General features: G+C 37.3%; 1 long non-coding RNA gene across 1 annotated transcript in view; it reads left to right on the top strand.

Annotated features, from left to right (window-relative positions):
* Window positions 1-760: 760 nt before the first annotated feature.
* The window catches only part of LOC135690096 (uncharacterized), a 29066-nt gene continuing 3325 nt past the window's right edge, over window positions 761-26501 (top strand). Inside the window, exons 1-3 of the long non-coding RNA XR_016145346.1 lie at window positions 761-784; window positions 6960-7047; window positions 19204-19248. This is a non-coding gene — a long non-coding RNA (uncharacterized LOC135690096). The remainder of the gene's footprint in view (window positions 785-6959; window positions 7048-19203; window positions 19249-26501) is intronic.

A 26501-nucleotide genomic window follows, 5' to 3' on the forward strand; every position in this document is an offset into this window, starting at 1 on the left:
CACTAGAGTGTCGATTATAATCTCTCCTTACGAATCTAGCAGCTCTCCTTTGCATTGCCTCAATTCTCTTTATATGATTTGCTTGATGAGTCTGGTCTTACTATTGTAGCGTATGCTTTAATGAGTTGTTTCACTTGTTAGTGGGTTGTTTGACCTGTTACTGGGTTGTAACTGGGTTCTTCTGCTTGTTACTGGGTTTTTCTACTTTCTAAACAGTGTTTAATCAATAAAAAATTTTTTGCATTTTGGGCATAATCTTATTCTCTGCATGACATTACATTTTTTTCATATAAATTTCTTCTTTTATATTACAAATAAAAATAGCAGAAGTTTACCTTTTTTTAGGAACCTTTAACATAACCTTTCAGAATTGCTGGTTTTTCAAGCCCAGTGCCCCATTTATCCATGGTCTGTTGAAGTACTCATTTATATAATGTTATTGGTAAGAAAAACTGAATTTTTACAAATTTGTCCAGCATCTGTCCAATCTAGCTTGGCAGAGCATTAAACTTGTACTTTCTCGCAATGTTCTAAGGGCTGCACTAACATTTTTAGGGCGCCTGGGCCAAAGCATATAGGGCCCTCCTATCAACAAGTGTGAAGGTCTGTGCATTTTGTTTTTAGAAAAGTTAATTGCAAGGTTTAAACTTTGCCTCTGTAGCTACAGACAATTCAATTAATGAGACAAACAAATACATTTTTTGCTATAAACTAGATTTTTTGCTCAATTTTTTGCTCTTATGATAGAGCAATTCCATGAAAATGTGGACATTTTTTTGACACTGTAAGTATACGTTCTTTTTGTAACAAAACATCAACTCGGTTTTCTAACAACCCAAGGCGGCACTGTGTTTGCTGCAGAAGGGTAAGAATATTTTTGAATATGAGTGATTCCAGAGTGCTGGAAAAAGCACTCTTTGAAGTAATTTTACCTATGCAACATAATTGGATGGGTTTCCTTCAGATTGGACAAAATCTCTCACATCAGAAGGGGCAAGGCTCATTAAAATAAATGTTGAAATTGTTTCTAGCAAACACCTCCTAGGGGAGGTACAGTAAACATGCTTCAGCTTCTTATGCTTCTTGAATGAACATTTTGAAATCTTTTTCAATGTTTTTGTCCACCATCGCATAGTTATCATACACTTTTTGCCTTCATCTTTTTTGCAGATAGGGCAATTTCATCCTCTCTAACTCCTGCAAACACAGTGCCTTTATCTGTTTTCTTATCACAAGGTGTTATTTTTTAGTAATTGAAGCATTGCATAAATTATCTCTTGTTTATATTGGTTTTTTGTAGCGGGTGAATGTGATTGTGAAAAACCTGCTCTTTAAATCCCATTTATAAAATAAGTGGTGATGTAAAAGTTTGTAAATTAAATAAAGTTTCAGGCAAAGACATTTGATAGTTTTACATTATTTGTTAGATGTATCAGATTGTGAAGAAAATCCCTCTCTTCTTTTATAATGTTAGATGCCATGTCAGTTCATATAAGTTGGAGTCATCCATATCAATTTTTAATGCTTGTACACGTTAAGGTTGTGCATTTGCACACTGATAAGAAACTCATGCAAGGGAGCCCTATGATGCCATACTAAAGCTCCAAAAAAGTCTTAGGGCCCCTAATTCTTTGTTGGCCCCTAGGTCTGGTCCTGGTGGGTCCAATGGGAAGTATGGCCTTAAATGTACTGTCAGGGACGTCACTTCACTAATTTTTTGGGGGGGTGTAAACACTATTGCCCTGCAAAATTTTTCCTGTAAAACAAGTATAGATGTACTGTACTTGTGCATATATTACATAAGTACATATATTATTTTCAAAAAGCAACACAAACCAACAATCGCAATAAAAAAAGTCAATAATTAGTCTACTTTCACACTAATTTACTTAATTGAAATTCTTCTCATTTTTTTTCATGCCATATTTTTAATACTTTATCAAGTGGGATAGTGTCTGTTAGGTCTTTCTCACAAGCAAGTAGAATGAGATCATTCAATCGTTCATCTTTCATCCTTGATCGCAGCAAATTTTTAACAATCTTAAGTTTGCTAAAGGTTCGCTCGTCTTTAGCCACAGACACAGGTGCTGTAAGAAGAAGGCTGTAGCATTTGTAAACCGTTGGGAAAAGTCGTCTGTTTTCATATGAAAATTTGGCAGCCTCTTTGACGGAAGTTGGCTGGATCTGTTGCTGTTCAATCATTGACTTAAAAACATCTAGCTCACATAATATAACCCCTGCTTCAATATGAAAGCCTGGTGGGAAGACCTTTCAAAGATCGTGGACTGTTTCTGGGTTTATCGTTTTGAGTGGTGGCTGCAACGCCATTGCCAATGGCTCAATTTTTTTTAAGCATGCCTTGATATTTTCACCATACTCTGCTATCAGAGAATCGAAAACAACACACATTTCTGTTCTGTAAAAGGAATTAAATTTAAATTCCGCTGATGTTTCTGGACCGTTGTCAATCTTTCTTGGCTGCAACCTGAGTCGATATTTCCACTAAACTCAGCCGCTGAATCTATTCCATGCTGTTTAGCGCACTCGTTTAGAGCATCAATGCGAATCTTCTTAAGATTTTCTACTGTTGCTTCAATTAACTTCATCGCATCTAAGATGTTAAGCTCTTCTGCTTGGAGTTGCATCGTCAAAATCTTTGTTTTCTTCATAATTAATCTCATGAAAATCAATGCAAAAAGAAAGTCAAGTCACTTTTACCCTTCATTTCTGTGCTGTCGTCACTGACAACTTTTTCAATTGCTTTGAGTATGCTTTGTAAACTTCGCCACACTGCTTCTATCGACTCTGAAGAGTAGACCCATATCGTTTTAGACATGTTGCGGAGTTTCAAGGAGTACTCATCAACATCTTGAACTTTTTCATTGTAAATTTTGTTTCGTTTGGAGCTGGCACTGAAGAAAACATATATATCTTGAAGATTATCGTATATCGACGTAATTATGGCACTTTGTTTTGCACAATGCTCTTTGAAAGTATTAGATCGATGCCCTTGACATGGAATGTACGGGACTGGTCTTTCAAGAATATCTTGTAGAACCCTCTGTGCCCCTGCAATTCTCCCAGACATATTATTTGCGAAATCGTATGTTTGGAAGCAGAGATAATTCACATTAATTTCATTTGCTTCCAGACACTTGAGAATACATTCTGCTGTCTTATCTCCATGTTTGTCATTGCACTCTTTCATTTCCACGACTCTCTCGCGCGCAATTCCTTTTTCACCAATATATCTTGCAGCCACAACCATTTGATCCTTATTGCTAACATCGGGTGTTGTATCGGCCGAAACCGACAACATTTTAGCACACTCAATGTCATATTTTATTCTTTCTCTAACATTCTCCCCCCAGATCTCTAAAAGTTCATTTTGTGAACTAGAATCATGTATTTCGTACTGAAAGGCTTCAATCGTTTGCTATCAAGCCATTCTTTCATCTGTAGACAGTGCCTGGACAGGAGATTCACAAACTGGACAAAATTGCCGTTCTGGTCTCCTGCGGAGCCTCTGAAAGCAATTCCTTGCCTTGCCAATGTTCTAGCAATATCAAACAAAATGTTCATTATCGATTTGCATTTTTCTTCGTCAGCCTTCTCCTGAATGATGAAGTCCTTCAGATGCCTATTCATTTGAATGTCAATATGTCCTTGTTCGACTTAAAACCTAGCAAAATCAGCCAATGCTGCTTGGTGTGCTTCAGAAGAAAAATGCTGAGCAAGCTTGCCACTTTTCATTTTATGCCATGATGCGATACCGTTTATCCAAGCAGTGTCACTTTTTCTTCGCGAGGGGCACGGAAATAAGAAACTCACTTTACAATACAACAACAAATCGGAAAAACTAACATATGTTTTGGATTTGATAAGAAAGTAAAATGAATTAAGATATTTTGTGAAACTTGATTTCTAATCTCTTTTGCCCTGCGAGAACTACTAATTCCTTCTGCTTTGCCCTGCAAAATGCTGTTTTTCAGGATTGGGGGGGTGAAACACCCCCCCAAACCCCCCAATAGTTACGTCCCTGTGTACTGTTCATATTTTCAGCTACCTAATTCAGCTACCTAAATGGTTTTGAATCCACAAATGGGTATATATATTTCCTAACGTAGATTTTTTGATCCACGTTATGACGTCTTAAACTCTGAAGAGTGTCAGACGAAAAGCTTTAGTTTACTCAAATGTTTGCTTTTTTTAAAGCCATTTTAAAGTTTTGTACCACCAAAAGATTGTTTGCATACTCCCTTAATCTGTTTTATACAATACCAAACTGTCTTAAGTAGAGATTTTTACACTTCTCCCAATGAAAACAGTTGCTGATTATGGAAAGCTACAGAAACAAAACAAATTTGGAAAGCAATCAGTAACTGAGAACCAAAAAACATTTTTGGAAAGCCACAAAAATCTTTGAAATGCCTTACCATCACAGGATGCAACTCTGGCAATCCTTTACTAATGCTCTTTTTGAATTAAACATTTTCTTCTAAAATTAAACCAATTTTCTGTATGAGGTGCAAAGTATTGTGCCTTAGAACTTTGTCAATTTTACTACCAGATATCCAAATAATTACCGTAAAACCTCTACCTATGGGGAATTAGCTAAACGTCTGATTGCTCATTCTGTTGAGAGCGGGAAACCTCAGTCCATACAGTGGCTTGCTGTAAAACAGAATTGATATAGAGTTTCTTCCAATGGGGCACAACTCTCCCTGCTCTTTCTTGCCAGCTCTCTACAAGCTATGAGGGGTCATCTCTTTAGGTTGATCTAAATACCATCTTCTCTCCTTCTGACATCACTGAAGATCCATTTCGACTTGACTTGCTATTGATTACAATTATGTCTCTTTACTTCTAAACTTGCTTTTTGTTTTGAAATCGATCTCAAAAATGAGGCAGAGAGAAGAGGCTTAAGTGTTGCATTAAATATCATACATGTCTGATACATCTTTGGCTAACACAGAACACATTGGACAGCCCCATGCTTTTATTTTTTATAAATTATACTTTTTTATCTTTGCTACACTCTATTATCTTTTAGTCTATTGTCATTATATGTTTTATTGTTATGTGTAACAATTATTAAAAAGCTATAACTGTCAAATTTACAAAATAACTTCACTAATGAGCTTTGTAATTGTATTTCTTGAGAACTAAAAATTTTTAACCTCATTTTTTTATGAACATATTTTAACCTCAGGCCCTGTGAAACTACTCCATTTACAAAAAGAAAGTTTAATCATGGTAATGATATGATATGTTCTCGCAGTCGCGCTTTGAGGATCATAGTAGTTATATGCTCTTAAACAATTCTATGAATTGCAACTCGCCTGAATTTGCAACCAAGAAACCCACACGTCTAGAGCATGACACAAAACGCCAATTTCCACATCATAGTTTCAATGCGAAACGCAAATCATATGCCACGAAAAAGGTCTTTGTATTATAGATCTGATCATTGTATATGAGACAAGGTTATCAAAAATATGACGAAAAGAATTACCGTCCACGAAGGTTCCCAATAAAAGATTACCGGTATATGATAATATATAAAAATTCCAGCCTTTTCATAGTTTTTTATAAAAAACGCGCCGCTGTAAAAATACATTAGTGCCTCAGTTTTTTAAAAAAATATATTCTTGCATTAACAAATGTTATAAATGTTATTATTATTTTAGCAAATTTTCAATACTTGAAATTTTGTAGCCACTTTTTCAAGCAAATTTACTTTTTCAAGCTAATCGTGGTTTCCTAGAGTTCGTTTTTTCAAAGAAACAACAACCAGATTTACCTGATTGCTATTAAGTTGCCATTTGAACTCAAATGTGCTGATGTCTCTGCACTGCATTAAAAAAGAACGAGACAACTAAAACAGATCATTTCAGACCAATTAGCGTTTTACATCAAAAGAATTTGAGACTTGAGAGACTCTGCGAGAAACAGTTGATTGGATACGTAACAAATTATTTGTCACCGCTTCGCTGGTTACGGAAAGGGTTTCAGCAATCAGCAGTCTCTGATACGTCTTCTGGAAAAATGGAAAATTTCCCTCGATAGTGGCGGGAAAGTAGGAGCTATTTTTAGCTCTATCGAAGGCATTCGATTGCTTGAGGCATGATCGGCTCAAAACCACTTTGGAAGCATATGATCTTAGTCATGATGCTTCAACATTTATTTACGACTTTTTGTAATGGCAGATAACAAACAGTAAATGTCAACAGTTTTTTTGGCTCACAGGGTTCGGTCCTCGGGCCGATGTTTTTCAAAATATTTATCGATGAACTCTTTTGCAAATTGAGAAAACTGACATCGCATATAGGCAGGTGATACCACGCTGTTTACTTGTGACAGGGATACAAACAAGAGAATCTCCAGACAGGAAAATTATACTCGGCTCTGGCAAGCAAATGGTTCTGTGATGAATATTGAAGCTCAATGAAAAATCCCATCTAATGACTTTGGGCACCATTCATACAGATACAATCTCAATCAATATTGGGGACACCACTGTACATGAAACTAATCACGAAAAAATCTCTTAGTGTTAAAATCGATATAAGTGTCATATTTGAGGAATATGTTAAGCAAGCTGTGTCAAAAAGTTAGCAATAAATCATACAATCTTTCGCACATCAGTCATTTCATGGACCAAAATAAACTAAAAGTATTAATGAGAGCCTTTATATATTGCCAATTAATACTGCCCATTAATGTAGATGTTTCATGGCAGAAAACTGAAAAGTACGATCAAGAAACTTCTTGAGCGTGCACCAAGAGTTAGATACAGAGACCACCTCTCAAGCTTTGAATCCCTGATAGAGAAAGATGCTTTCACAACTAACCATGTCAAAAACTTGGAGATGATGTTGACTGAAATGTTTAAAATTAAAAATTGTCTGGTGAGCCCCGCTATGGTCTTTGTTACTTAAGTGCTCTTTCATTTACAGGACAGTGAGCTCTCATATGCTCATTTTGAATGTTCTTTGATGGATCTGATTCTTGTGGAAGTCAAAGAAGACAAGCTTCCCGATGAAGGTACTAAATTATTCATCTTTCATCAAACATTTATTTCATTCAAAACTTTGTACTTGGACCTTTTTGATATTGGTTTCAATCATATACTGCTTTTCAGACACCTGCAACCATATGCACTAGCTTCCAGAGTGTGAGTTCTCTTATGAATATTTTTTTCATACAGTTTACCTTTTGTATACTTTTCTTTTGGTACTCTTGAAAATCTTCTTGTACGTTCAGTGAAGGATATTATTGCCTCAGTAACAATTCTTTTCTCGTTTACATTCAAATCGGAGTTTCCATGCAATAGTTGATCGCACAAATCTTTTGAATCCATGCTCATAATGTCTAACCTAGGTAAAATTAGGGGGAGAGATCTGCGCGCATCAACTCCAACCGAGGTCAGTGCATGAGGAAATGTTCATTATCTTCATTTCCTGAACCGCATGTGCAAATGGGACTTTAGCAGTCAAAGCAGTGTCGAAACCTGTGCTTGTTGAGTGGGCTGAAAATTTAACCGCAACTTTGTTTGGTTCTTTGTACAATCGACTCCGCATATAGTCACACTAAATTTTTTCCAGAAAATTCTGACGATAAGCGGAGTGTGACATTAAGCGGAATTACCTAAAAAAGCTAAATGCCAGTGGCAGGAAATCAGTTTTTGTGGCCCAATATTAGCAAAGAAACTGTTTTCAACCATTTCAAAAACAATGTTGTCTAACCTCTTTGAAAACGGCTTCAGTGCTAGCGAATGTCAAATACCAAAAGCAAGATTGTTTTTGTATTGTTTAAAGTACTATTTTGAAAGTTATCGAGAGGAATTTAATTTTTCTAAATTAAATTTTGAGAAGGATTAAAACAGAAAAATTAATTTGTGTTGCGTAAATGTGAATGTAGAAAGAGTTTTCTGCTTTTCAGGAAGAAAAAAGGTTGTGACTATAACAGAGTGTGAAAAAGTGGAGTTTCTGTAGAAGGAGTTTGCTTATAAAGGTTTGACCAGAGCTAAATTCGGGAATCAGCAATTTTGTGATAGTCAGTGGCGTAGCTAGCGGTCATGCTTGTCATGCCGGGCATGACCATCTATTTCCAGAGATAACATTTTTCAAAAAATTATATTTTCGTAAGAATAAGGTCCTATTCTTCTGATGAAATAGCTCAGGCCATTCGCCTTTGGAGCCCTATGGTTCCACCCAAGAATATGGAGCCCTCCGAAGGCGCTCTTCTATTGTCGGGCATGACTAAAACAGAGGGTTTCCAATTTAGTCATGCCCATAACTATGAGCATGACCAAACCCTGTGTTTTAGTCATGCCCATAACGCTGGTTCCCTATGTTTGGTCATGCCTAACAATAGGAGTGACGCAGGAGAGAACAAAGGCTAGTCATGCCATTTCGAGAGGGCATGACCATCATTATAATCATCAGAACCGCCCTGTGTTATTTCGTGAACGCGAATGCGAGGCATCGATGGCGGCGCTGCTATGCCTAGATCCACGAGCTGGGAGGTAATTCTCTGTAAGTAAAATGCAAGGAATAGCTTATTTCCAAGCAGCCACGACTCATGTTAATCTCCAGAACATTCTATGGCAATGGCAGAGTTTTCAGCCTTAATGGTATTGCACTATGTGGAGAAGTGACGGGCACAAAAGTCCATTTTTGGACATAAAATCAGCGAGCAGGATCATTTTATGCAACCAAACCAAACTCTCTGCTTTTTCAGTAATCAATTGTTACTAGTTGAACATTTGCAGAGAATCTTCTTGATTTAATGAATGCCAAATCTTGGTGCTGTTCACTGGAGATGGATGGAGGAGATAGCAGTGTTATTTTCCAAACCAACAGATTTGAGAGCTTAAACTTTCCAGACATTTAGCAGCATATTCAGAAACTGTTAAGCCCTTTAAAACCATATTATGATTAGGACAATAAGATTGTAGTCAATGGATAGGGGATGCCAGAACTTGCTTAAAGTTATTCTTCAATTTTTTGTTTTTTATCACATGCAATAACACTGTTTTAAACACAATTAAAGTCAAACTCAAAGCTCTACTGACTTCACTTATAGTTGAAAGTACCTTTTTACTAATAGCTGTTGAAATAAAATGACCAGAGACAAGTTAAGCATGTTACTGATCTTGTTATTTAAACAGTTTTATTTCATTATTACAACTTTTGATATATTTGAAAATTTACAAGATCAAATTATTTCATTTACAAGCCTTGTTTGCTAGATTTAGTGAAGACAATTCAATTATGTGGATATTTACCAGAAGTATATGTGGAAACATCAATGTTTTTGTTAAGCTAAACTTATTTTGCAAGGTATTTTTCTATTAAGTCTAACTTTGCAGAAAACATTTGCAACTAGGCGTATCCATTATTTTAGCTTCCTATATATTTCATATCAATATTTACATTGCATTTTCATTTGCCTATTTGTTTTATTCATCTATCAGTTCTATTGGGGTTGTTAGTTAATCATGATGGCTTTAAAATACCTTCAATAGATTGATAATAAGACTATTTGTGGAAAGGATGACCAAAAAGCTCCCTATCAGTTATTGTTTCATTTACAAATTTTAGCTTATCTCTAAAATTTACAAATGTATTTCAGCCTGCAAATTGAAAGAAATTAGGAGAACAACAGAATTTTTTATTTAAGCTAAGTTTATCTACTATACTAAACTAATGTTTTTTAATGTCTTTTGTACAGTTCTGTTTGGAAATTGTCAGAACTCTGTCTGTATAAATTACCAACAAACCAAAACAGTGTCACAGCTATAAGATAAAGGTCATTTCATGGTGTAACAAGATGATTGCTATGAAATATGAAAAGCTTATTCCAAAAGTTAATCAAAATTTTGTTTATAAGTCACAAGCCTTAAAATTGAAATTTTCAAAAGGAACTCATCAACTAAAAAATTGGGCGTGGTAAAATTTGGCCACACCCATTTTTTTCAAATTTGAAGGGAGGGCATGACCACTGCTATTTGGCTAGCTACGCCACTGGTGATAGTAACCGGAGTATGACTGCAATCGGATTGACTATATGTGGAGTCGATTGTACCTGTTATGTCAAAAACATTGTACACAGATTTTTTGACTGGCCTGGTAACTTGCCTCAGAAACAGCCCTTGTGCTATTTTTAGAATGGGGTACTTGTGCCCAGGCCTGGGAATACGTTGTCGCAGTAACTTCCTTGCTGTTAGCTATACAGCCACAAAACTTGGTACACCCAGGGCCGTCGAGAGGTAGCTCGGGCCCAGGGATGATCTGTGGCCACGCCCTTCAGTCTCCTGGAGAACAAGGGAAACTTCCTTTTTAGGTACAATTGTTGATTAATTTTTTTAAGAATTTTTACAAGAATGTGCAAAAAAAATTTTACATGAATCAAGGACATGTGGACATTTCTCTGCGACAAACTTATAGGCGTTGATTCCGTAAAAGTAGCTGAAATAGCAGATTGCCAATAGCTCTTGTTACTATTTTACGGACCCCATCGGAGCACGGGCGCCGGGCCTTTTGCCCCTCTTAGCCCCCCTTTCGACGCCCCTGGGTACACTTACACAATTTGATAGCCCCAAGAATACCTCTTGTGTTATTTTAAAGGGGATGGCCCTCTTGCCATGTCCTCGTGTCAAGAAATACACCCACCCAATGAAATAACTCAGATATACACATATGTATCTTGCTGTTTCCTATTAATCTACATTACATTCTCAAGTCCAGCTGCAAAGCTCTGTGCACGACAGACCAGCTTGCATTGGCATTTTTCTGATGAGCATCTTCTTTGCATTTGCAGTATTCAGTTTGCTCAGAATTTTCATTACTATTCAGCAAGGAGACAATTTGCCATTGATCATTGTCCAACCACATTGCGTGGCACCAGCCAAAGCATCACATAAAAAAGAAACGGTTATAAATGTCAACAACAGCATCTTCAAAGCCCTCTTTCTTTTGAACCCCTTTTGCGCATCAATTACCAAGCTGAAAGCTGATATCATTCATTCGTGAATGCAGACATGGATTTCAACTTACTGGGGAATCAAGAACATTAAGCAATTGAATGACAAGCAACTTTGCCATCGAATTTGTAACTGAGCATTTCTCCTGGCCGTATTTCAGATAAAAAAACAGCTTCTAAATACCTTAAAAGCAGCCAAGGAACATCATCGCTTGTACATGAGGATCAGAAATCACTGTAAATTTGCTAGATCGATGCTCTGTATGTTCTCTGGTTTTTCTGAGACTGTAGAGTTTCAGTGAAACCGGAGCATGTTTCTTCAAACATTGCCACGAGACTGCTTTTCTTTTCCCTGCAAAGGATGAAACCCTTTCGCAACCAATAAATGCATCCCAATACAACAGACCAGAACCACAGAATAAGAATAACTGTGCAAGAACACGAATAATAATAAAAGTAATAATAATAATAATGACGGAAACATTTCATTTTCAATTCAACTTAAATTACAATTACAAATCTCACTATTACAAGGTAATTTGCAATTAGCTAGCCTGGTTTTACAAGAAGAAACTATAACAATCGTAAGGTAAGAGGAAAAACTGAGAAAAAATAAAACAACCAACGTTAAAAAGGATGTAATTCCAGATGGCTTATTTTTGCAATAAATATGTAGTACGTAGTACGGATGGCAATGTTGGAAAGTTTAGAAATGAGATACAGTTTTGTTGCTGATCGATGGAGATTTAATCTAAATGCATTGGAAGATATGTAAATATTACAATGTTGAGGTACCCTTTAGATGGTATGAGCATAAACCAAGCACTGTCGCTGAAGGGAAGGATGTGGTGATATTGTGGGATATGCCAATCCATACTAACAAGAAGATTACTGCAAACAGAGCTGACATCGTGATCAAAGACAGGAAGGAAAACAAATGCATTTTCATTGACATGTCTGTCCCATCTGAGCGAAATGTTGAAAGCAAAGAAACAAAAAAGTTATCAAAATAAAAAGATCTTGAGATAGAAGTTACCAAAATGTGGCAAATTAAAACAACCGTTATTCCTGTCATAATCGGAGCCCTTGGACTCGTCAGAAAACGTATGAATGAACATGTATCGAAGATTCCTGGAAAGATCAGCATCAAAGAAATCTAAAAGATAGTCTTGCTAGGAACATCACATATCCTGAGGAGAGCTCTATTTCTAACTTGTAAAAGAGCTGAACTGTTAAGCCTTAGGACCATAGTTTTGTCTCGGCTTCTTAAGGGAAAAATACATAAAAACAAACTGAAGATAACAATTATAATAATAATGGAAACTTTTCATTTTGAAATCCTGTTAAAACTACAATTACAAATCTCACTATTACAAGGTAATTTGTAACTGGCTAGCCTGTGTTTACAAAATAAAAACTATTACATCGTAGTAATGAGAAAAGAAAAAAAAAATGTTAAAAGGGGAGTAGCTCTGGATTAGTCCAAGTTTTGTTTCTACAACAGAATATATAGTATGTGGTGCGAATGGAGATGCTTGTAAGTTTTGAGATGAGGTAGCGTTTCTGTTGATGATCAATGGACAAAGAGTCACACATGTCGATGAATGAGCTGCAGGAGTCGCCAAAAATACCGAGTGAACTGATGGAAAGATTGACAAACGAGACTGACTTAAACTGACGTTTTAAGTCAGATACGAGGGTGGCATATTTCTCTAACTTTCTGACAGCATAGCAGTTGAGATTTGTTTCAAAGCCTATGGTTAGCTCTAAAACGTACAGACAGTTTTCCTTAGTTTTGAGAAGTAAGTCAGGGCGTAGTTGATCTCCAGTTATGATAGAAGGGGAAAGAAAGCCTGTTAAATCTGCGTAGAGAGAAGACCCATTTATTGCTTGGATGGAAGTGGCTAGAAAGTTTAATGCAGAATTATGACGCCAAGTATAGCGGCCTTGGTCAAGGTACACTTTGCATCCAGCAACAACGTGTAGAAGTGTTTCTGGAAGAAGACAGAATTCACAGTCAGATGTTTGACTAAGGTTCCATTTCAGCAGATTTTTACGAGTTGGAAAAGTGTTGTTAAGATACTTGATGGTAAAGTTAAAGATGTTACTAGGCAAATTGCTCTGTGTACTTGACCAAATACCGTTCAGCTTTTCCAGTGAATGTTTCAGTAGAAAGGTAATTGTAGCTCCCTGAGATGGTAAGTTTTGAGAGAGACGTTCTTTGTTGTCTGATTTGACAGCCTTTAATACCTCTTTAGTATTACGATAGATGTCGTACTGTAGATTCGTGCCATGACTGGTGTTTTTCCATAGGGTTTGAATGTTAATATTAGGTTGAAGATTTTAGGGCATTGCGACAGACAGTTTGGCATTGCGTAAATTTGATAGAAGGCAGTTGTAGATTTAGGCCAAACTGATTTTTTGAGAGGATTATTCCACTCAATGTTGCAGAAACAGGAAGATCAAGCCACTGGCGAATGTAATTGGAAACAAGATTGTCTAGGTTTTGGACAACCCAAGTCTTTGGTAGATCTGCAACAGTAAAATGCCATGAAACTTTTGACAGAATATAACGATGGTATAATAGCAGTTTGTTTTTAGGATGGAGAGGTAAGTCGTCAATATCCTTCATAAGAGTAGAGAAAAGAGAAACGAGTTTAGATTTATGATCTTGGTTACTCATTTCAAAATCAAAGAAACGACCAAGATACTTAAAGGAATCGCCATTTTTGACAGCAGGCACTATTTTGTTACAGATGAAAAGTTTCGGTTGAAATTGGAGGGATCGCGTAGAGTGTTTCTTGACACCAAAGGTAACACATTTGTCAACCCTGACAATGAAGTTTGCCCATTGGCACTATCTGGTAAAGCAGTTTAATAAGAGTTGGTTCTCCTTTTCTCCATTGGTAACAACAGCAGCATCATCAGCAAACTGAAACCAGTGTACTGGCTGAAACATGCGGTCATTCCCATCATGGGGGGAGAAACCAAGCTGCTTATATTTATCTGATTTGATGTATTGTATGAACGTGTTGAAGCAAAGGTTGAAAAGAAGGGGGCTGAGGCAGTCACCTTGCAATACGCCGCGGCGAACAGGAATTGCAGGGGTTTGGAATTTATCAGTTATGATACAGGTCTTAAAATCTAGATATAAGCTTGAGATCAATGATTGAATTTCCGAAGGTATATGACGATAAGCAAGAATAGCTGGTATCAGCTTGTGGTGAACTTCGGCAAAGGCGTTTTTGAGATCCAGCAAAGATACCACTAAAGATCGTTGCTTAATGCGAGCTTTATTTATTAAATGGCCCATCATTGCTGTGTGCTCTAATGTACCTGATACTTTTGAGGTGAAGCCTTTTTGGATTTGGTGCTCGATGAAGCCATTATGTTTCAGAAAAGTGAAGATGGAGTCACGTAAGCAAGAAGTGAATATTTTTAAGGGCACCGATTCTAAAGTGATTGGCCTGAAATTTGATGGATCGTCTGTGCTGTCTTTTTTGTGAATCAAGATAGTGGAGGCCTTTTTCCATTCGGATGGTACCTTACCTGAAAGCCAGACAACACGAATTATTTCAGTAAGAAAAGAACGAAGATAGGGACTTCGTTTGAAACAGATGATGGATATCTTACCAAGAGGACAGGGAGAAGTAGAAGCTTTCATACGCCTTATGATAGAAGTAATGGTTATGTAACCAGGTGGCTCTAGATCAAATGAATAAGATGGTTCATTGAAAGTAGGGATCCATGAAGGAATGGTGAAATGTTTGTTAGGGGCGATGGCAGAAAATGTTTTGACAAAGTATTCGGTACATCCTGCAGCAGAAAAAGTTGGAAGAGCTGAAGTTTCATATTGAAGAGTGCGTTTGACGTAATTCCAGAAATTTTTGGAGATGTAGCGGTCGTGGTTTGTTATATTGGAAGATTTAGAGGAAGAGATGTGTTTTTTGATTTTATTGCGAAGAAGGTTAGAGACAAACTTGATTTCAGTTAAAGGAGCATTAGAATGTTTCAAAGTTCTGAGTTCTTTTTTCAAATTCTTGGCAGTGAAATTGGAGTATTTTTCTTTGAGATCTTCGTTGCAGCATTCCATTGTTTCACAGGTTTCTTTAAAGTAATTGTAGATGGTTTCGTTCATTAATTGGATAACACGATCAACCGTTGACGCATCGACAGAAATACTTGAAAAGACAGAGTGGAAATATTGGTTAGCTAACAGCCATTCCTGGTCAGATCTTGGAAGACGAATTCCAGGCTTGATTACGAAATAATCCTCATGGGGAATATCGGTGTGACTGTCGTTATTTTCAAGGTCAGTATGGTTCACAAAGCCTTTAATGACTCTGTAGTTCCTTTGATGGATGCGGAGGCCCTTTATCCCTTTGCATGACTTGCCGCAAGAACATTTTACACAGCTTTCGTTGTTAATGGCTGCATCGCGATTTCCGGAGTCAATGAGCGGAATGTTAATGCTCCCACTGGGACCAGTATGATTGGTTTGAACCCTTCGCTTGCAACGCCATGCATGCCGGCCTAACGAACTAAAATCCTTTTCATAAAACGAACAAATCACGAATAAAATCAAAAGATAAACGATAGACGAGCGAATCATTGTATTTCCAGAGTCCTCGAACTATTATGCATCGATTTGTAGTTAATAAATTGCAATAAATTAAATCCAGGCGTAGTAAGTCGCAGTCAAACAGGAGCCGTGTACAGAAGCGTCCGCACGCTACCGCTCAACGGATAATAATGATAATAATAATAGTTATAATAATAAAAAGAAGAAGAAGAAGAAGAAGAAAAAGAAGAAGAAAAAGAAGAAGAAGAAGAAGAAGAAGAAGAAGAAGAAGAAGAAGAAGAAGAAGAAGAAGAAGAAGAAGAAGAAGAAGAAGAAGAAGAAGAAGAACAGGAAGAACAGGGATTCAAAGGTTATAAAATTCGTGGGAAGAAAACTTTGAAGTTGCGATGGTGGCGACATCAGTGGCGACATCAGTGGCGACATCAGTGGCGACATCAGTGGCAACATCAGTGGCGACATCAGTGGCGACATCAGTGGCGACATCAGTGGCGACATCAGTGGCGACATCAGTGGCGACATCAGTGGCAACATCAGTGGCGACATCAGTGGCGACATCAGTGGCGACATCAGTGGCGACATCAGTGGCGACACCAGTGGCGACATCAGTGGCGACACCAGTGGCGACATCAGTGGCGACATCAGTGGCGACATCAGTGGCGACATCAGTGGCGACATCAGTGGCTTTCAGGACTTTCGATTTTCCCTCTTGCGAACCAGTATTTGCACGCAAAAAACAGAGTTTCAGCTTCCTTTTTATCGAAAGGATCAAGAACGTCTATTATATCATCTGTCATTGGCAAAACCTTTTCTATAGCTAGGTCCTCTATAGTTGATATTCTTCCCTATTACCAGGGGCGTAGCTAGCGGGGGTGAAGGGGGGGATGTAACACCCCCCAGATACGTCATGAATTCGTCGTTAAATCTTCAGTTTGTCTACAAAGTCCTTAGTTTGTCGGTAAAATCATCTATCAGTAGGTGAAATAGCACCTAAATTTTTCTCCATCCATGTCTTTGTCGGTAAATTTGTCTATTGATGACCCTGCACCCCCCTGGCCTGGAAGGTCAAGCGAAGCCACATGCTGCTACATTATAGTCTTTCATGTAGAACAGAGAGCATGTTGAAAGGCTTAGGTTTATTTACATTAAATTTCAAAAACTGGCGAAAATGGTGACACCACATTAACAATAGCTGCACAGGCCAGCAAGTCAACTGAAATTTCCTAGTGCATCTCTATTTTATGTCTCTGTAGCAAGGAATATTATGTATGCAGCCGTGTCCGGTGCATAAAAATAAAGAGTTTTGAAATTAGTTTTTGCGAATAAAGGTTGCTTATGTTTGATCGGTTTACTTGTCTATAAAAATGTTTAAGAAGATGCCTCCACACGTTAAGCTTTTATAGTTTTCTTCAGTTGACGTAATTTGACTTCAACTGGCCTAATTTGACTTCGATTGGCGTAATTTGACTTCAATAGGCGTGAATTGACTTCAGTGGGCTTCAGCTGACTTCAATTGGCTAAAGTTGACATATTTGGTATTCTCTCCCTATTAACGGAATCGAATTAAACTATACATTATTCGATGCACAAGAACCTGATGATTCCAACCATATCAAAATAACTGGCAAATATTTCAAATCGATAATTTCCAGGTATATTTTTTGCTTAAATGATTTTTCCACTATCAACAGCTATTTTGTACCCTTGCGTTTAAGGTAGCAAAATCTGACTTATATCAGCAGAAAGCGCAGATCCTAAGCTACCAGTGTCTCTCAGATTTTTCAAATTCCTCCTCCTTTTGAAACTATACCCTGTCCAAAATCTGTAAACAATTTGTCTTTCCTTCCGTGATTGTATTTGGCTATAAAAGACGTACCAAAGCAAATAAAAAAATTCTGAGACATACTTTGCTTACCCGACATTTGTCCTGACTTTGTGCAAATTTTTGAGCCATTCCATTGGTTCCTTTGGGTAGAAAATAGCTTTTTTGTACCTGTATGTAGACGAACTGAGTCCAGAGAAAACCGGATTTTACTGATGGCACTTGAAAGGTACACGCGTAAATCACAGCGTAACCCGGGTGAAGTCATTTGAAGCTTAAAGACCAATAAGTCTGTTTAAATAAACACAGGCATACATGGGATACATAGCCGTGTTTGTACTAGTTCTTGTAAATGAGACATGCGACAAAGCAACGATAATCGGCTGAACAGGTCAAGATATTTTCAGACTTCAACTAAAAACTTTGATAAAAAATTATGGTCGGCGGGAAGAAAAATTTCGAAAGTATAATATCATATGGGCTGCCGGAAACTGCATCTAAAATGATTTCAACGTCGATTGAGATTGAAAAAGACCCTAGGCAGTATTCATAAACTTTTTTGTCATTATGCCATAATGTTTAGATGGTACATAGGTTTAATGAAGGGCGCTACCATGTTTAGCAGCAAGAACAATTTTACAAATATGACACTCTTGAAACACTAAGAACTCATCTAAAATATTTACAACATTGATTTAGAAACCAGGAAGATCCATGAAATTGTTTAAAAAGTTTTCTCTATCATTAGGCCAAAATTTTCAAGAATCTTAAAGGGCTTAGTGAAAGCCGCCACCATGGTTGGCGGCAAGAAAAATTTTGAAAGTATAACTTTCTAGGGATGACCGGAAACTGCACTCAGAATATCCACAACATACGTCACTTCAAGCCCAATTGAGATATAAGAAAATATTCATAAGCTTGTTTTTATCATTATGTTCCATAGTTTTATCTGCTTTGCATTTGAAAAGACCGCGATATGGAGACGGTAAAGGTATTGCAAAATTTTTGGAACACGTTTAACAATAAAAAATGAGCATAAAAATATCAACCGAAGAACAGTTCTATTGAGAATACAAGGCAAAGTATCTCTGTTAAGTTGAAACATTATTTTTTAAAATCTGATCGTTAAAATCTCCCATCGTATTTATGTCTCATTTCCAACCTCCGTGAGATCAAGTAAGTCAGTGGGTTGCTTACGAATGTTCGGTATCTTCTAGTGGGCTGCCAAGGGATGCTGGGATGCCATACCTACCCTGGGTTCTAAAGCGTCAAGGGTTATGCACGGGTGGCAAAGAAGGCGTATTGGCGTGGGAGTGAGGAGGAAGAAAGAAAGAGACGAGAGAAAGAAGTCTTCATATCGAAATATGCGCCGCTTCAGAACTCGGCTATTTCAAGTGGCCTTTTTTGCTTTTGCGTTTGTTTCCACGTGATTTTGGCGTCCCTTTGAAGTGTTGGATCGCCTTCGGCGCCCCCTGATTCCTGGTCGCTGGAGGGGCACGTGCCTCCTGACCCCCCCCCCCCCGCGGCCATCACACCACTGCAACGTAGTTCTGTGTATAGCTCAAATGCGACATGAGAAAAAAGAAAAGTTCTAATGTGATGGCCCGGAAAACATAAGGAGTCTTTTGTTAGTATTCAGAGTAACTCATAATAAATACTGTTACTAGTAAATAATTTTTCCTTTTTATTTTGACTTTTGAATTTGATGATAGACCTTTTATCTAGAGCTGTTGCGAGGGAGGATTTGGGAATAAAATTAATAAAGAAGGGACATTCTAATTGGGTAACAAATTAACTTTTTCTTTTTCTTTAGATGTGATCATCTCTGAATTGCAAGTAATGCAAGCTGACAATGAAGGTAAACTCGAACATGTTAGGGTAGATCAATTGCAAAGTCTTCTCGTAAAAAAGATGCTCTTCACATTGCATTTGTTTATTGCTTTCTCAACAGCTCGGTTCTTTGATGGTATTCCAAACATTGCCATGATTGCCATTGCACATTGTTTGGTAACAGCTTTAGTCACAGCTCAAATTTCGTTGTTATATTCCAGTGGTAGAAAAAATGCTCACCTTCCTGCAAAGCAACTTCAAATTCTAGTTCTTCCTTCTATTGTTTAACCACTTTGCGGAAAAAATTTACCCTCATGAAACCCTTCTTCTAAATTTCGTAGAATCAATTATTGCGGATGGAAACCTTCCAATGAATTTTAAAGAAGAAGTTTTGGTTATTGACAGCTTTCTTTGAATATTGTGGGTTTAAAATTTCCAATAAACATTATGATATTGTCATTTTTCCAAATTTCAATCTTTCACAGATAAGCGAAAAAGGGTACAGAGTTTTCGGTAGTAATTTTCAGGATACGGCAAACATTTACATGTTAACGTTTTAGAAAAAAATTGTCTCTTTACCTGACTTCATTCTTTTCCTTTTTTGCAATTTTCGTCTAGTCCAATTTATTTTTCCCTCCCTATATCTTTCTTCTTTTTCCTTCTCTTCCCAAACATTTGGCAGTTGCGTGTTGTTATAGAATTATCTTGGTTGTTACATCCTCTTCCAAACATCTCATCACAGAAGTTTCCCATTGTTTTAAATTGGACCAGGTTGTTACACGCTGCCAAACATGTTCCAGTTGCATTATGTTATAGAATTATCTTGGTTGTTACATCCTCTTCCAAGCATTTGCATGACAGAAGTTTCCCATTGTTGTAGAACGGACCGGGTTGTTACACACACTCCCAAACATTTTGCAGTTGCGTGTTGTTATATAATTATCTTGGTTGTTACATCCTACTCCAAGCATTTGCATGACGGAAGTTTCCCATTGTTGTAGAAAAGACCGGGTTGTTACACGAACTCCCAAACATTTTGCAGTTGCGTGTTGTTATAGAATTATCTTGTTTGTTACATCCTCTTCCAAGCATTTGCATGACAGAAGTTTCCCATTGTTGTAGAACGGACCGGGTTGTTACACACACTCCCAAACATTTGGCAGTTGCGTGTTGTTATAGAATTATCTTGGTTGTTACATCCTCTTCCAAACATCTCATCACAGAAGTTTCCCATTGTTTTAAATTGGACCAGGTTGTTACACGCTGCCAAACATGTTCCAGTTGCATTATGTTATAGAATTATCTTGGTTGTTACATCCTCTTCCAAGCATTTGCATGACAGAAGTTTCCCATTGTTGTAGAACGGACCGGGTTGTTACACACACTCCCAAACATTTTGCAGTTGCGTGTTGTTATATAATTATCTTGGTTGTTACATCCTACTCCAAGCATTTGCATGACGGAAGTTTCCCATTGTTGTAGAAAAGACCGGGTTGTTACACGAACTCCCAAACATTTTGCAGTTGCGTGTTGTTATAGAATTATCTTGTTTGTTACATCCTCTTCCAAGCATTTGCATGACAGAAGTTTCCCATTGTTGTAGAACGGACCGGGTTGTTACACACACTCCCAAACATTTGGCAGTTGCGTGTTGTTATAGAATTATCTTGGTTGTTACATCCTCTTCCAAACATCTCATCACAGAAGTTTCCCATTGTTTTAAATTGGACCAGGTTGTTACACGCTGCCAAACATGTTCCAGTTGCATTATGTTATAGAATTATCTTGGTTGTTACATCCTCTTCCAAGCATTTGCATGACAGAAGTTTCCCATTGTTGTAGAACGGACCGGGTTGTTACACACACTCCCAAACATTTTGCAGTTGCGTGTTGTTATATAATTATCTTGGTTGTTACATCCTACTCCAAGCATTTGCATGACGGAAGTTTCCCATTGTTGTAGAAAAGACCGGGTTGTTACACGAACTCCCAAACATTTTGCAGTTGCGTGTTGTTATAGAATTATCTTGTTTGTTACATCCTCTTCCAAGCATTTGCATGACAGAAGTTTCCCATTGTTGTAGAACGGACCGGGTTGTTACACGCACTCCCTAACGTTTTGCAGTTGCGTGTTGTTATATAATTATCTTGTTTGTTACATCCTCTTCCAAGCATTTGCATGACAGAAGTTTCCCATTGTTGTAGAACGGACCGGGTTGTTACACACACTCCCAAACATTTTGCAGTTGCGTGTTGTTATATAATTATCTTGGTTGTTACATCCTACTCCAAGCATTTGCATGACGGAAGTTTCTCATTGTTGTAGAAAAGACCGGGTTGTTACACGAACTCCCAAACATTTTGCAGTTGGGTGTTGTCATAGAATTATCTTTGTTGTTACATCCTCTTCCAAGCATTTGCATGACGGAAGTTTCCCATTGTTGTAGAAAAGAGCGGGTTGTTACACGAACTCCCAAACATTTTGCAGTTGCGTGTTGTTATAGAATTATCTTGGTCGTTACATCCTCTTCCAAACATCTCATCACAGAAGTTTCCCATTGTTTTAAATTGGACCAGGTTGTTACACGCTGCCAAACATGTTCCAGTTGCATTATGTTATAGAATTATCTTGGTTGTTACATCCTACTCCAAGCATTTGCATGACGGAAGTTTCTCATTGTTGTAGAAAAGACCGGGTTGTTACACGAACTCCCAAACATTTTGCAGTTGGGTTTTGTTATAGAATTATCTTTGTTGTTACATCCTCTTCCAAGCATTTGCATGATAGAAGTTTCCCATTGTTGTAAAACGGACCGGGTTGTTACACGAACTCCCAAACATTTTGCAGTTGGGTGTTGTTACATAATTATCTTGTTTGTTACATCCTCTTCCAAGCATTTCCATCACAGAAGTTTCCCATTGTTGTAGAACAGACCGGGTTGTTACACGAACTCCCAAACATTTTGCAGTTGCCTATTGTTATATAATTATCTTGTTTGTTACATCCTCTTCCAAGCATTTCCATCACAGAAGTTTCCCATTGTTGTAGAACAGACCGGGTTGTTACATGAACTCCCAAACATTTTGCAGTTGGGTGTTGTTATAGAATTATCTTGTTTGTTACATCCTCTTCCAAGCATTTCCATCACAGAAGTTTCCCATTGTTGTAGAACAGACCGGGTTGTTACACGAACTCCCAAACATTTTGCAGTTGGGTGTTGTTACATAATTATCTTGTTTGTTACATCCTCTTCCAAGCATTTCCATCACAGAAGTTTCCCATTGTTGTAGAACAGACCGGGTTGTTACATGAACTCCCAAACATTTTGCAGTTGGGTGTTGTTACATAATTATCTTGTTTGTTACATCCTCTTCCAAGCATTTCCATCACAGAAGTTTCCCATTGTTGTAGAACAGACCGGGTTGTTACACGAACTCCCAAACATTTTGCAGTTGGGTGTTGTTATAGAATTATCTTGTTTGTTACATCCTCTTCCAAGCATTTGCATGACAGAAGTTTCCCATTGTTGTAGAAAGGACCGGGTTGTTACACGAACTCCCAAACATTTTGCAGTTGCCTATTGTTATATAATTATCTTTCTTGTTACATCAACAGACCGGGTTGTTACACACACACCCAAACATTTTGCAGTTGGGTGTTGTTACATAATTATCTTGGCTGTTACGTCCTACTCCAAGCATTTGCATGACCGAAGTTTCCCATTGTTGTAGAAATGACCGGGTTGTTACACGAACTCCCAAACATTTTTCAGTTGCGTGTTGTTATAGAACTATATTGGTTATAATAATAAATAATAATAAATAATTTGTTTAAAGTTGGCGTACTAAATGAACGGTTGATAGCTATAAAGAAGCTAATTAAGGCCAACTATCTAATAAGAGTTAGTATGAAATAAAAATATATGATACAATATTAAAAAGGTTTAAGGTATAATGTTCTAAATAAAACCTAACCCAGCAATAAATTTTTTACACAATCTACAGTCGCATTCTATAGGGTGTGCTCTTAATTCTTTTTTGAATGTTGCCAATGATTGGGACTCTCTTATACTGTGAGGTAGTGTTTGCCACAGTTTTTGACCTAAATATCTCACAGTTTCTATACCATAAGAAGTTGTCCTGGCTTTTGGAATGCAAAGATTATTTTTAGTTCGCAAATCATAATGTACATTTCTTGTTTCAAAAATCTCACTCATGAAACTAGGGTTCAGGTTATGTTTGGTTTTGTATATTTCTATCATCAAGTACTGTAGATTGCGTTGGTGAATTGATACTGCATTATCCAAAGTCAGCAATGCTTCGTAGTCAGCATGACTGTCTTTATAAACAATTCTGAGTGCTCTTTCGTGGATTTTATTTACTTTAGCATTCAGACATCTGTCATGGAACATCCAAATTAGGGGGCAGTAACTAAACTGAGCTTTTATGAAGCTGTTCATTAGGAGACGCAGTTTATCAGAACCCATAAATGGCGAAACTCTAGCAAGAGCATGCAGTTTTTGGCTGGCTCTTTTGCATAAATTTGAGACGTGACTTTTGAAATTAAGATTTTTATCTATTATCACCCCTAGCAGTTTTTCTTCAGAGCTTTCTTCAACAATGGCCTCACCGATTTTGATCTTAAAGTCATCTTGATTTGTTCCAAAAGTGAGAAGATGACATTTCCCTGCATTCAATTTCATAAAGTTTTCTGGAAACCATTTTGATAAAATAAGAGCATCAGTTTCTAGCCGTTCTAAAACTTTATCTAATTGACAGTCAGCTGCAAAAATCGTAGTATCATCAGCAAAGTTACATACTGCAGTATCAGTTACCATTAAGAATAAATCATTAATATATAAATTAAAGAGAAGAGGCCCAAGGACTGATCCTTGTGGTACACCTGCAAAGGTTTCTCGCCAAGTGCTGAATGAACCATTTAATTTTACCCTTTGTCTTCTACCGGACAGGTAATTATAAATCAATAATTGAGCATCTTTACAAAAACCATAGGCATTTGATTTCGCAATTAATAGCTCATGGTCTATGCAATCAAACGCTTTTGAGAGATCCATTAGCAAGGCACCAACCACCCCTTTTTTATCTAGGGAATTCTTGCAGATATCCATTAATCTCAACAGCGCATGCTGTGTGTTGAAATATTCCGAAAACCACATAAGTAGGGAACTAGGAACGTATCCGCGAAGTCGACCATCTGAGCATATAGAAGCCGTTCAAAGAACTTTGATAATGCGGATAGAACGGTGATAGGTCGATAGTTTCGTTTTTCTGTAGTTTTGTCACTTTTGAATAGTGGAGTTATGTCTCCTAATTTAAGATCTTCAGGAAACGTTTTCTGGAGCAACGAATTATTGAAAATTGTCGTCAGTAATGGTGCAAAAATGTCTTCGTTTTCTTTCAGTATCCGCGGAGGAATACTTTCAATTGTAGACGCTTTTTTTGTATTTAGTCTCAATAATTCATCATTGACTGCCTGCATTGTAATTGGTTTGAATTCGAAGAATGTGCCATGGTTTACCTTATCCTTAATCTTGCGGATGCTGGGATGATGTTTATATTTTTCAACAGCAATTTCAACAGGATCCAGCAAATGGTCTGTCGAATTGAGAATGCATTCACCAGGGGCAATGTCAATTGTCTTTGTGATATTTGTAAAAAATTCATTAAGGATCTCAGCTATTTCACTGTCATTCGTAATAAACTTTTCATTTTCGATAAGCGTAATACTTGAAGAGGTTTGTACCTTGTCAGTAAAAAGTGGTTTTACAGTTTTCCAGAACTTTTTATTGTCAGTGACAGAATTTATATCAAGGTTACCATAATATGATGTTTTTGCTTGTCGCAGAATTTTCACACACCTATTTCTTTGCTTTTTAAAAGCGTTCCAGTTTTCAGAAGTATTATGCCTGTTTAATCTGTTACGTAACTGTGAACGGAGCATAATTGCCTTTCTTAAAGTTTTCGTCATGAAGGGTGCATCATTTGCGCGTAAATATTTCTGTTTTAGAGGTACATGGTTATTCAGAACTTCTTCGACTACAGAATTAAAATTTTCATATTCAGAGTATGCTTCGCTGCTCTTAGCTAGATTGCTTCTAAGGTCACTGCGAAACTTTATAGGATCAAATTTACTGTAGTCTCGGTATGTCACAATCCTTGGACCTCTTTTTACAAAACCACTCTTTAACACTGTTAGTATCATTAGATGAAAATCAGACAATCCCACTTCTATTGTCGTAGTGTTTTGAAAACCAGAGGTTTTATTCGTTAGAAACATATCAATGGAAGAGGGATTGTCAGCAGATTTATAACAAGTGGGACTTTTTATTAGATTTTTTAATCCATAGATATCCATGAAATTGCTAATTTCATAATTTTTCTCTTCCGAATTTAAATCTCCAATAATGACGAAGTTTTCGTATCGAGGTGTAAGTTGGTCAAACACTTTGCCCATCTCTGCGAAGAAAAATTTTTCACATTGAGAAGGGGGGCGGTAGGTACTGATCAATGCCCATTTTTTCTTGCCCACATTAATTTCAGTTAATACACATTCAATTGAATTGGCGATGTTCACCAGTTTAATTTCATTTGCTGGAACTTTTTCTCTGATATAAACCAGAATCCCACCACCGTTTGTATTTCTATCATAACGGAAGGGAATGTAACATCCTATGTTACATCCTATTGTTACATCCTATTCCAAAAATTTGCATGATAGAAGTTTCCCATTGTTGTAAAACGGACCGGGTTGTTACACGAACTCCCAAAATTTTGCAGTTGCGTGTTGTTATAGAATTATCTTGTTTGTTACATCCTCTTCCAAGCATTTCCATCACAGAAGTTTCCCATTGTTGTAGAACGGACCGGGTTGTTACACGAACTCCCAAAATTTTGCAGTTGCGTGTTGTTATAGAATTATCTTGTTTGTTACATCCTCTTCCAAGCATTTCCATCACAGAAGTTTCCCATTGTTGTAGAACGGACCGGGTTGTTACACGAACTCCCAAACATTTTGCAGTTGCCTGTTGTTATATAATTATCTTGTTTGTTACATCCTCTTCCAAGCATTTCCATCACAGAAGTTTCCCATTGTTGTAGAAGGGACCGGGTTATTACACGAACTCCCAAACATTTTGCAGTTGCCTATTGTTATATAATTATCTTTCTTGTTACATCAACAGACCGGGCTGTTACACACACACCCAAACATTTTGCAGTTGGGTGTTTTTACATAATTATCTTGGTTGTTACATCCTACTC

The sequence above is a fragment of the Rhopilema esculentum genome, chromosome 5, assembly GCF_057945365.1.
Source record: "Rhopilema esculentum isolate cy_ngs chromosome 5, ASM5794536v1, whole genome shotgun sequence".
Taxonomy (NCBI): Eukaryota; Metazoa; Cnidaria; class Scyphozoa; order Rhizostomeae; family Rhizostomatidae; genus Rhopilema; species Rhopilema esculentum.